The sequence below is a fragment of the Acinonyx jubatus genome, chromosome B4 (genome assembly GCF_027475565.1).
Source record: "Acinonyx jubatus isolate Ajub_Pintada_27869175 chromosome B4, VMU_Ajub_asm_v1.0, whole genome shotgun sequence".
Classification (NCBI taxonomy): Eukaryota; Metazoa; Chordata; class Mammalia; order Carnivora; family Felidae; genus Acinonyx; species Acinonyx jubatus.
In genome coordinates this window covers 3,407,230-3,415,624 of record NC_069387.1, presented here as the reverse complement: position 1 = coordinate 3,415,624, position 8,395 = coordinate 3,407,230, and the positions used below count along the sequence as shown (strand labels likewise).

The following is an 8,395-nucleotide window of genomic DNA, read 5'->3' as shown; positions in this document are numbered from 1 at the left end:
CCTGTGCAGTCCCCGGCGCTAAGAGGCGGCAGGAAGTGAAACCCCAATCCGGTTTTCTCCAAATGGCTCACTCCGGGGCACACTTCTTTTGTCCCAAGTCCTTGGATGGAACCTTTCTGAGCCATCGTTCCGTTTCAGGATTCTTCTTCATGCCATCGATCTCTGTGAACAGTCCCTGGGAAACAGCCTTTCAGGACATCTCAGGAGCATATAAAACACATCAGAGCCTGAAAGCCTGGCGCTTTTCTGGCATCCGCCACCGGCTGGGTGGCCTCGGCCAAGACGCCGCACTCCTCTGCGGTGACAACACCTGTCCCCCAGATCCCTAACGTAGGTGTGCAGCACTCGGGGGCTAACGCACGGACAGACACCCTGGGTGCGTGGGACTGTGCCCCTGCCCCACGCTGCTGCGGCCTCTCCACCTCCCGCAGCTTCGGCTCGTACCGGTGGGGCCCATGAGGGCCAAGGTGGGGACTCGTTGGGACCACAAAGCACGTCTGCCTCCCGCCTCACCGCGGGCGCACACCGCCAAGATAAGGCTCATCTGTGCTTAACGGTCAGTCAAGTTTTTACCATCTGGGAGCTCTTTTCTCATGAAGACGACAGGTGTCCCGGGCGGACCGACGCCACTAAGATGATGACGTTACTAGGCGCTGGGTGAACTCACCGGCGGCCGCCTTGTTAGGACACGGCAGCTCGGGAGCACGGAGTTCAGTGTCCGCACGCAACACCGTCATCCCGAAGGCTCGGTTCACGGCGGTCCCGGGATGGGGAGAACGTCAGTGCAGCGCAGCCTCAGAACAGCGGCCACAGGACACACGCAGCGATAATTGTCAGCGTGCCCCCATCACCAACAGTGCTTGTCTCTACTAAAGGAACAGGAGGGCACGGCTCAGGTCATGACCTCACGGTTCGTGGGTTCGAGCCCCGCGTCGGGCTCTGTGCTGACCACTCAGAGCCTGGAGCCTGCTTCGGGTTCTGCGTCTCCCTCTCTCTCTGTCCCTTCCTTGCTCGTGCTCTGTCTCTCTGTCTCTCAAAAATGAGTAAACATTAAAAAAATGAACAGGAGGGTCATTACCTTGGTGAAATGTCCCTTTTGCATTCTAGACGCATCCCTTCCCGGCTCAGTGGCCCACACGGGCTGCCCATCCTTCCATCCCATTCCTACAAGTGCAATAAAAGGGGTGATAGGACGAGGCCAGCACCCTTGGGGACAAGTCTCTGAACAGGCCGTAGGTTACAAGAAGGAATCCATCAGAGCTGGAGTCGATCACCAGCTCTGGGAGTTGTGAAGTCACTTAAACCCTGAGAGCCTCCACCTGTGATGTCTAAACTGGGGACGTGGGACGTGTGCCTCTCGGAACCCGGGAGCCCAGAATGGCTCCCAGACAGACATGGGAGGGGACAAGTTCACTTCCCGGCCGGCACTCAACACCCAGCGAGCATTTTCTGCTTCAGTTCCTGGCTCGGTCCTGAGTAGTAACATCGTGTACATGGGGACCAGAACAACTTGGGTGTTTGTGAGGCTCGGGGGGAGCCGGTGGGTGGATGTCCCTTCATCAAGAGGCAGCAATCTCTGCAGGACAGCGGAGGAAGCGACGGTGATTCAGTTTTCCCGGGCTTGCACCCCAGGGACCGCCCGTGACTCAGAACTTGGGCACCTGGGGTGAGGCAGTCGAGCGAGAGTCTGCACTTTCCCGCCCATCCTTACCGTGCTGGGAAAATCCGTCAAGCCTGACACACTTCACCGGACTTAATCTCCTAGGCATGTGCACACAGAGGAGCTGCACCCTTAACCTGACAGACAGAGGCCCGGGCGAGACTCCCCGAAGAAATGCGAGGTGTGCCCTTGAAAAACTGGCTCGTCGGCCATGACTTATCCCGTGGGAGGCTGCGTGGAGTCGTAGCGTGCGGTGGGGTTGGGCACCGAGTCTGAGTCCTGCCTGGCACATCTGCTCTGGCCGGCTGTGGCCAAGTCACCCGACCTCTCTGAGCCTTTGGGACAATAGCTGTGTAAAAAGGACTGTGTCTTCTTCTCAAACCTTCATGGGAACAACAAAACAAAACAACAAAAAACCTAACGGGGATTGTATAAAATATGTATTTGGCAAATACTGATTCCATTCTGCCCAAATGTAGGGAATTTACTTTCCTGGGGGTACAGAAAGGGGTGGCCAGGGGACCACCATGGGGGACAGCGTCCGTCAGGTGCCGCACTGTCCTAGATTCGGTATTGTGAGGTGCAGAAGCGACAGGGACTGTGCTTTCGCCTTGCTGAGGACTATTGGCCAGAATAATTTATTCTCAGAATAATTATTTTTGGGGTAATTTTATATTAGCTTAAGTAGTATTCTCTAATGTTATTTTACCCCGCAGAGTTAATCCAATAAAGAAACTACGATCCTCATTTTCAAGACAGCTTATGACGTGCCTACGAATTCTCAGGCTTCAATCTATCCAGCTGCCACACACACAAGCCTTGGCTAAGTCCTGAGTGACAGGTAGCTTGCTTCAAGTACTCCCCATTAAAAACAATAAAACCCACAAACAAATGTAAAGGAGTATTGCGTAAGCTCTCCTAGGCTTAATAAGTAACGAATGCTTCTTAAAATATGTTGACATGGTAACATTTTACACAGCACCGTTCACAACATAAAAGCCTGGGTTTGCAAATTTCTCCTCATTTGAAATCTACCTACTGGTCGTGACCTCAATGGAAAGAAAAACAAACCTGTCAGCCCCAACCAGCAGGTCTCTGGGAAGGTTATGTACAAGTCCAGGGATGAGCTCTCCAAATGTTTCCCAAGAACCAATGCTGGAGCATGGTGTTACCTCGTAAGGAATTCGAGCTTAATTATTAGCATTAAAGAGAATTCTGAAGGCTGGTAACAATGGTCCGTTCCCTTTTTTTCCCCAAAGTGCGAAAAACCATACACATCGGGCCTTCTAATGTTTTGGGGGGAGGGGTACGGATCAAAAGCTAGACTCCCAAGGAGGTGCAAAAAGTTGTGTGTGTGTGGGTGTGTGTGTATGTCCTGTTTTCTAACTTTGGGGAATTCAGCAAATCAAAAGCAAAAATCCAAGGGGTGAAAGGCGTGCACAGCTGGAGCAGAAACCTTGCGCAGATCACCTTGGCTTGCAATCTTTTGTGCAGCCCATTTGGTCTTTAACAAATTAAATAATATTTAATACATATGTATAACTTATTTTCTGCCTAGCCTTCCTTTCCGCAGTTGATGACGGTTTTATCTCAATTTACTTTGTTAGAAAGCCCCGAATGTGTAGTCCAGAAAGAAAACCAAAGGTCAGGGTCATAGGACTTTCTCTGCTTTCCCAAACATCCAGGAGAGAAGGTCAAGCTGAGCACAGGTAGGTCGGGTCTGGCGGAGCATCCCAGAGCAGGAGAAATGCCTTTCCAGGGCTTCACGTGCAGAGCAGGGAAATGCGGTGTTTTTACTATTTTGTTTTATCGTTTTCCAAGTCAAATCTAAATCAGGAGACAGAAACCAAGGTGACTCGCGAGCTCTTGAAAAAAGGCAAGGCTCTTACAGAATCGCATGTTTTCATGCAGCTTGTGCGGGGGGGGGGGGGGGGGGGGCGGAATGTGAGGAAGGATCCGTAATTTTTATTTGCAGACTTTCGGTTCTGCTCTAACTTGGTGGAAAACATCGGTTCCCTCTTTCATTTCCTGTGTCGAGGGCCCCTCGAGAGAACAGCCTCTCGCATCTCTGCGTGCCCATCTCTGCCCTCCGCCCGGACGGAGGATTCTAATCTGTTCTGAGGAGCCCTCTCCAAGGTAGAGAGAGGCGAGCTTCGCACAGTGTAGCCCTTGCAAAGAGCGCCATGATCATCCGTCCCCACGCTTGCACACGTAGCCCAGAACTTGGCACCAAATGCAGAAGTCATGGACAGGGGAAGATGCCATTTCAACTGTGCATGGAACTGTGGTTTTGAACCAGTGTAAAAATCAGAAGAATCAGGGGGAACTTGAAAGTCACCCAAGGCCTTTGGCTCAGAGATTAAAACTTGAGGCCAGAGCAATCATCGCCAGCCTTCAGTGTTCTCCTTAATGCTAATAATAATTTAGCCCCAATTCCTTACTTAAGTGTGAAAGTGTTTCGGAAGAAAGGTGTCCTGGGCACAGAGGTGGTGGGTAGGAGTCTTGCCGGCCTCCCCTGCCTGAGTTGGACACACTCCCTCGAGCCCTCGTCATGACTAGCCACGTCCCCTGGCCGTGCACATGTCAAAAGTGTGAGAGGACATTTGTGGCCACTCAGGGGCATTCTGAGAATTATCTAGAACATACTCGTTGTCTTAGTTATGGATAAGGACCAGGAGAAAAAAAATCATGAAATGTTAGCTCTGTCATCTGGCCACAGAGCCTTGCCCTGCCTGATATTTGCATCTCAAAACCATGTCCAGGCTGCAGGGTGCGTCCTGGGTCTGATGCCTGGGGAACGAGCCAGGGGAGGGCATGGGCCCCGGCACCCAGGAGACTGTGCAGCAACCCAGCGCCCGGACCTTCCCCACCTCGGACGGGTGGGGGTGCGATGCACACAGCATCTCAGCCCCAGAAAGCGTAGGGGCCCAGGGGCGGGGGCCGGAGGAGGAAGAGGCTTGCATGGATTGTACCTGCTTCCTTCCAAGTCTCACCGGGAGGTTCTTGATGTCTTTGAGGCAATGTCCATGTCTGTGCAGCTCCGAGGCTGGAAGCTGGCTGTGTCGGGACCTGGGCTTGGGTCCTGGCCCTGGGCAAGGCATTTTGACCTCGCTTTTCATCCGGAAATAGTCGTACTTCTCTCGTAAATGAACCTCGGTTGCGATAATATAAATACGTCATGGAGGCCCCAGTGAGCACGGTTTGCTGTTTTAAGCACACCACACGGGCTGCAGGAGGCCTGACCTGGTGCCAGGCCCGGGTGGGGACAAGGAAGGCCTCCTGGAATGGGACACCATTTTGTTGCCTAAGTTCTGAGAAGAGATTCTCGGGATGAGTTATTACTGTGCTTTTTAGAGTCTCCACTTACTGCTAAGGATGAGAAACCACAAGCTTCAGAAGTGACTGTGAGGTTTTCCCCTCATTCCAAAATCAAACACAAGATTCAGGGGTGCAGGGGCCCACCGTGCTCTCCTGTGGAACCCCTCGAGGACCTCAAACCATCATTAATTAAGATTGGGTCAGTAAGGCCTTAAAACACACAAGGAATTTTCTCTCGGTCCCTCCCAGTGGCTGTAACAAACACCACAGACCGGGCAGCTTATCAACCACAGACATTTATTCCCCACAGTTCTGGAGGCTGGATGTCCAAGTTCAAGGCACTTGTACATTTGGTGTGTGGTGAGACCCCGCTTCCGGGTCCCCAGATGTCTTCTCGCTGTGTCTTCACCTGCGGGAGGGGTGAGGGGCCTCCCCGGGGTCTCTTTCATAAGGACGCTGATCCCATCATGGGGGCCACACCCTCAGGACCGAATGACCTCCCACAGAGCCCACCTGCTGACACCGTCGCCTTGGGGGTCAGGCTTTCAACACACAGGGGACACAACCTTCCGTCCTCACGCCGCGGCCCCGGCCTGGCCGTGCAGGGTGCCGCTAGGATCCGTTTGCTCTCGGGCACCCTTCCTCCCACCTCCCCGCACAAAAGCAGCTGCTTAGCTGGAGGAGCGTGCGTGGATGTGTGTAACACAGGTGTGGTGTGCAAGACTTGGCCGCGGCCCCACAGCAGTCCTGAGCGCCCAGAAAGAGCCCGTGCAGGGAGGCGTTTACCTGCGAGGTGGAAGGACGCAGCGGAGACCGGTCCTGAGAGGACGCCTGGCTGTTCCTGTGCCTGAAGGCCGGCGGCTTCTCTCTCCCATCTCAGCGTTCTTACCCGTCACGCTTTCCAGATGATTCCGTTTGCTCAAAGGTTCAGAGACCATGTGGGACAGCACCGTTGGCTGAAATAAAGAAAACAAATAGCTTCAGTAAGGGCCGGGCACCAGTGTTTCTTTTCCGTCCTCCTGGGGTGCTGGCTCAAAACCCGGCCTCCCCTCCGCATTTCTTGACTCCGCTTCCCCCCGTGGGAGCTGATCTGCAGGGATAGAGAAGGAGTGAGGGGGTCGGGGGCCAGCGCTTCTGGTCAGACCCAGAGACGGAGTGGGCTGCCCGGCCAGGCCTGCCCCTGTGACGGCAGAAAAACGCAGGGATGTATCCCTTTCCTGCGTGCAATGGGGCTACCTCCGAGCGGACACGGGGACATAGGGCTCCAGGGCCCCTGAGCGAGGACGCCTCGGATTTAGGTCCCTTTCAGCAAAACGATGTCCACAGGCCATGGGACAGCCCCAGCCCCCGTTAACACTGGAAGACATTCCCTGTTTTCAGAGTGTATGTGACATTCTTTGATCCTCCACTCTTTGCTGGCGATGTCTGCTCGGCTGTAAGCAGGAACCTATGCAAGACGCTCCCTTACAAAACCTTGAGGTCGTAGCCGTCCTTCGTTATCTGCTTTTGAGTAAGCGGGACACTTTCTTCTCACATGTCCCTACTTCCCCAAACAGCACCAGCACTTTATTATTATTGTTTTAAGTTTATTTATGTATTTTAAGACAGAGAGAGAGAGAGAAAGAGAGAGAGCACAGGCAGAGGAGGAACAGAGAGAGAGGGAGAAAAAGAATGCCAAACAGGTTCCACACGGTCAGCAGAGCCCGACGTGGGGTTCAAACCCACAAACCACGAGATCGTGACCTGAGCTGAAATCAAGAGTGGGACGCTTAACCGACCGAGCCACCCAGGTTCCTCAGTACTTTATTGTTTTTTTTAATGTTTATTTATTTGGGGGTACCTGGGTGGCTCGGGCTGTTAAGTGTCCGACTTTGGCTCAGGTCATGATCTCGAGGTTCATGGATTCTAGTCCCACATCAGGCTCTGTGCTGACAGCTCAGAGCCTGGAGCCTGCTTCCGATTCTGTGTCTTCCTCTCTCTCTGTTTCTTCCCCGCTTTCACTCTGTCTGTCTGTCTCCCTCTCAAAAATAAATAAACATTAAAATAAATAAATAAATAAACGTATATTTATCATTGAGAGAGAAAGAGAGAGAGAGGGAGTGCGCACAAACCGGGGAGGGGCAGAGAAAGAGAGGGAGACACAGAATCGGAAGCAGGCTCCAGGCTCTGAGCTGTCAGCACAGAGCCCGATGCGGGGCTCGAACCCACGAACCATGAGATCATGACCTGAGCTGAAGTCAAGAGTCGGATGCTCCACTGACTGACCAGTCAGGTGCCCCCAGCATCACATTTTAAATCCAAAATGCCAGAAACCTGAAGGACTGTTGTTACAGAAGGAAATGGTGGTTGTCCGGGAACTGCGGATCCCCTGAGTTGTTGGCAATGGCCATGGGTGAAGGCCCTGAGGCTGCAGCCTAGACCAGGGTTCCGTCTGTCCGTTTGTCCTTGTGTCTGTCTGTCTATCTAAAGAGCAGGACTTGGACATTATCCAGGTAAACAGAACCCAGGGAACTTCCATCCCTAGGCTTTCCGAGGATCTTCGGGAGCTCAGCTGTACCATTTGATTTGTGACCCTTCACGAAAGATATGTGTCCTTTCTGTTAAATTAGTGACCTCATCACACGGCTGTTGGTTTGGGGGCAACCCCAGTGGGAAGCTGTCCAAGGTCCTAAGGAAAATAAAACTTCACCCCACCCCTGAGTGTTTCCACAGTGATGACTACAGATGAGCGACCCCATTGTGTGTGTACTGTGGATGTCCCCTTTCCACGCACCAGACAGGGACCACCCCTCACTCTCCCTGCATGTGAGAATTCAGACAGTGATGGCTGCCAATGGCCTGACTGAATCACCCAGCAGCCCAGGTGTCTGAGCTCACACAGTGCTGTTGGGCAAATCTCAGTTGAGTCAGCCTCAGTGGGTCCGTCTCCAGACAGAAGGTGATGGGAAGGCTGGTGGTTCCTTTTCACCTGCAGGCAGGAAGGTAACATCTGACTCAACTGGCCGGGACGATTGGTTAGCTTCTGGGAGCGTCCTTGCATGAATCACAGACAAGAAAGCTTGGCGAGGCCATTTTTAAAGTTCGAATTCTACGAGAAAATAAGACTGTTCACACAAGCGAGTGCCCTGTCCTCAGAAACACTCACGAAGGCACTTAGGTTTCATGGCGAACGTGGGTTAGTGGTTGTTGGCTGGCTCACAGGCCGTCCTTCCTGAAGATCTGAGTCTGCTCGATGTGAAGTGGGTTCTTCCCCAAGATGAAGGATAATTTTCAGACCCTCTCCTGCCCCTCCAGGTGGAGTTCTATCCACAGATGCCCCCTTCACTCACTTCGCGGCTGGGGACCAGGGCTAGAAAAAAATAACTCTAATCATGAATTTATTTGATTTTACTTCTTTATATTAACCAACTCCAAAGA

At 52.8% G+C, this 8,395-nt stretch overlaps 1 long non-coding RNA gene across 1 annotated transcript; it reads right to left on the bottom strand.

Annotated features, from left to right (window-relative positions):
• Positions 1 to 2,078: 2,078 nt before the first annotated feature.
• On the bottom strand, positions 2,079 to 6,963 carry LOC113603714 (uncharacterized). Its single transcript, XR_008288953.1, has 3 exons — positions 5,765 to 6,963; positions 4,654 to 4,812; positions 2,079 to 3,487 (listed from the first exon to the last, which is right to left on the bottom strand). It is a non-coding gene; the product is annotated as an uncharacterized LOC113603714 (long non-coding RNA).
• Between the last annotated feature and the right edge of the window lie 1,432 nt (positions 6,964 to 8,395).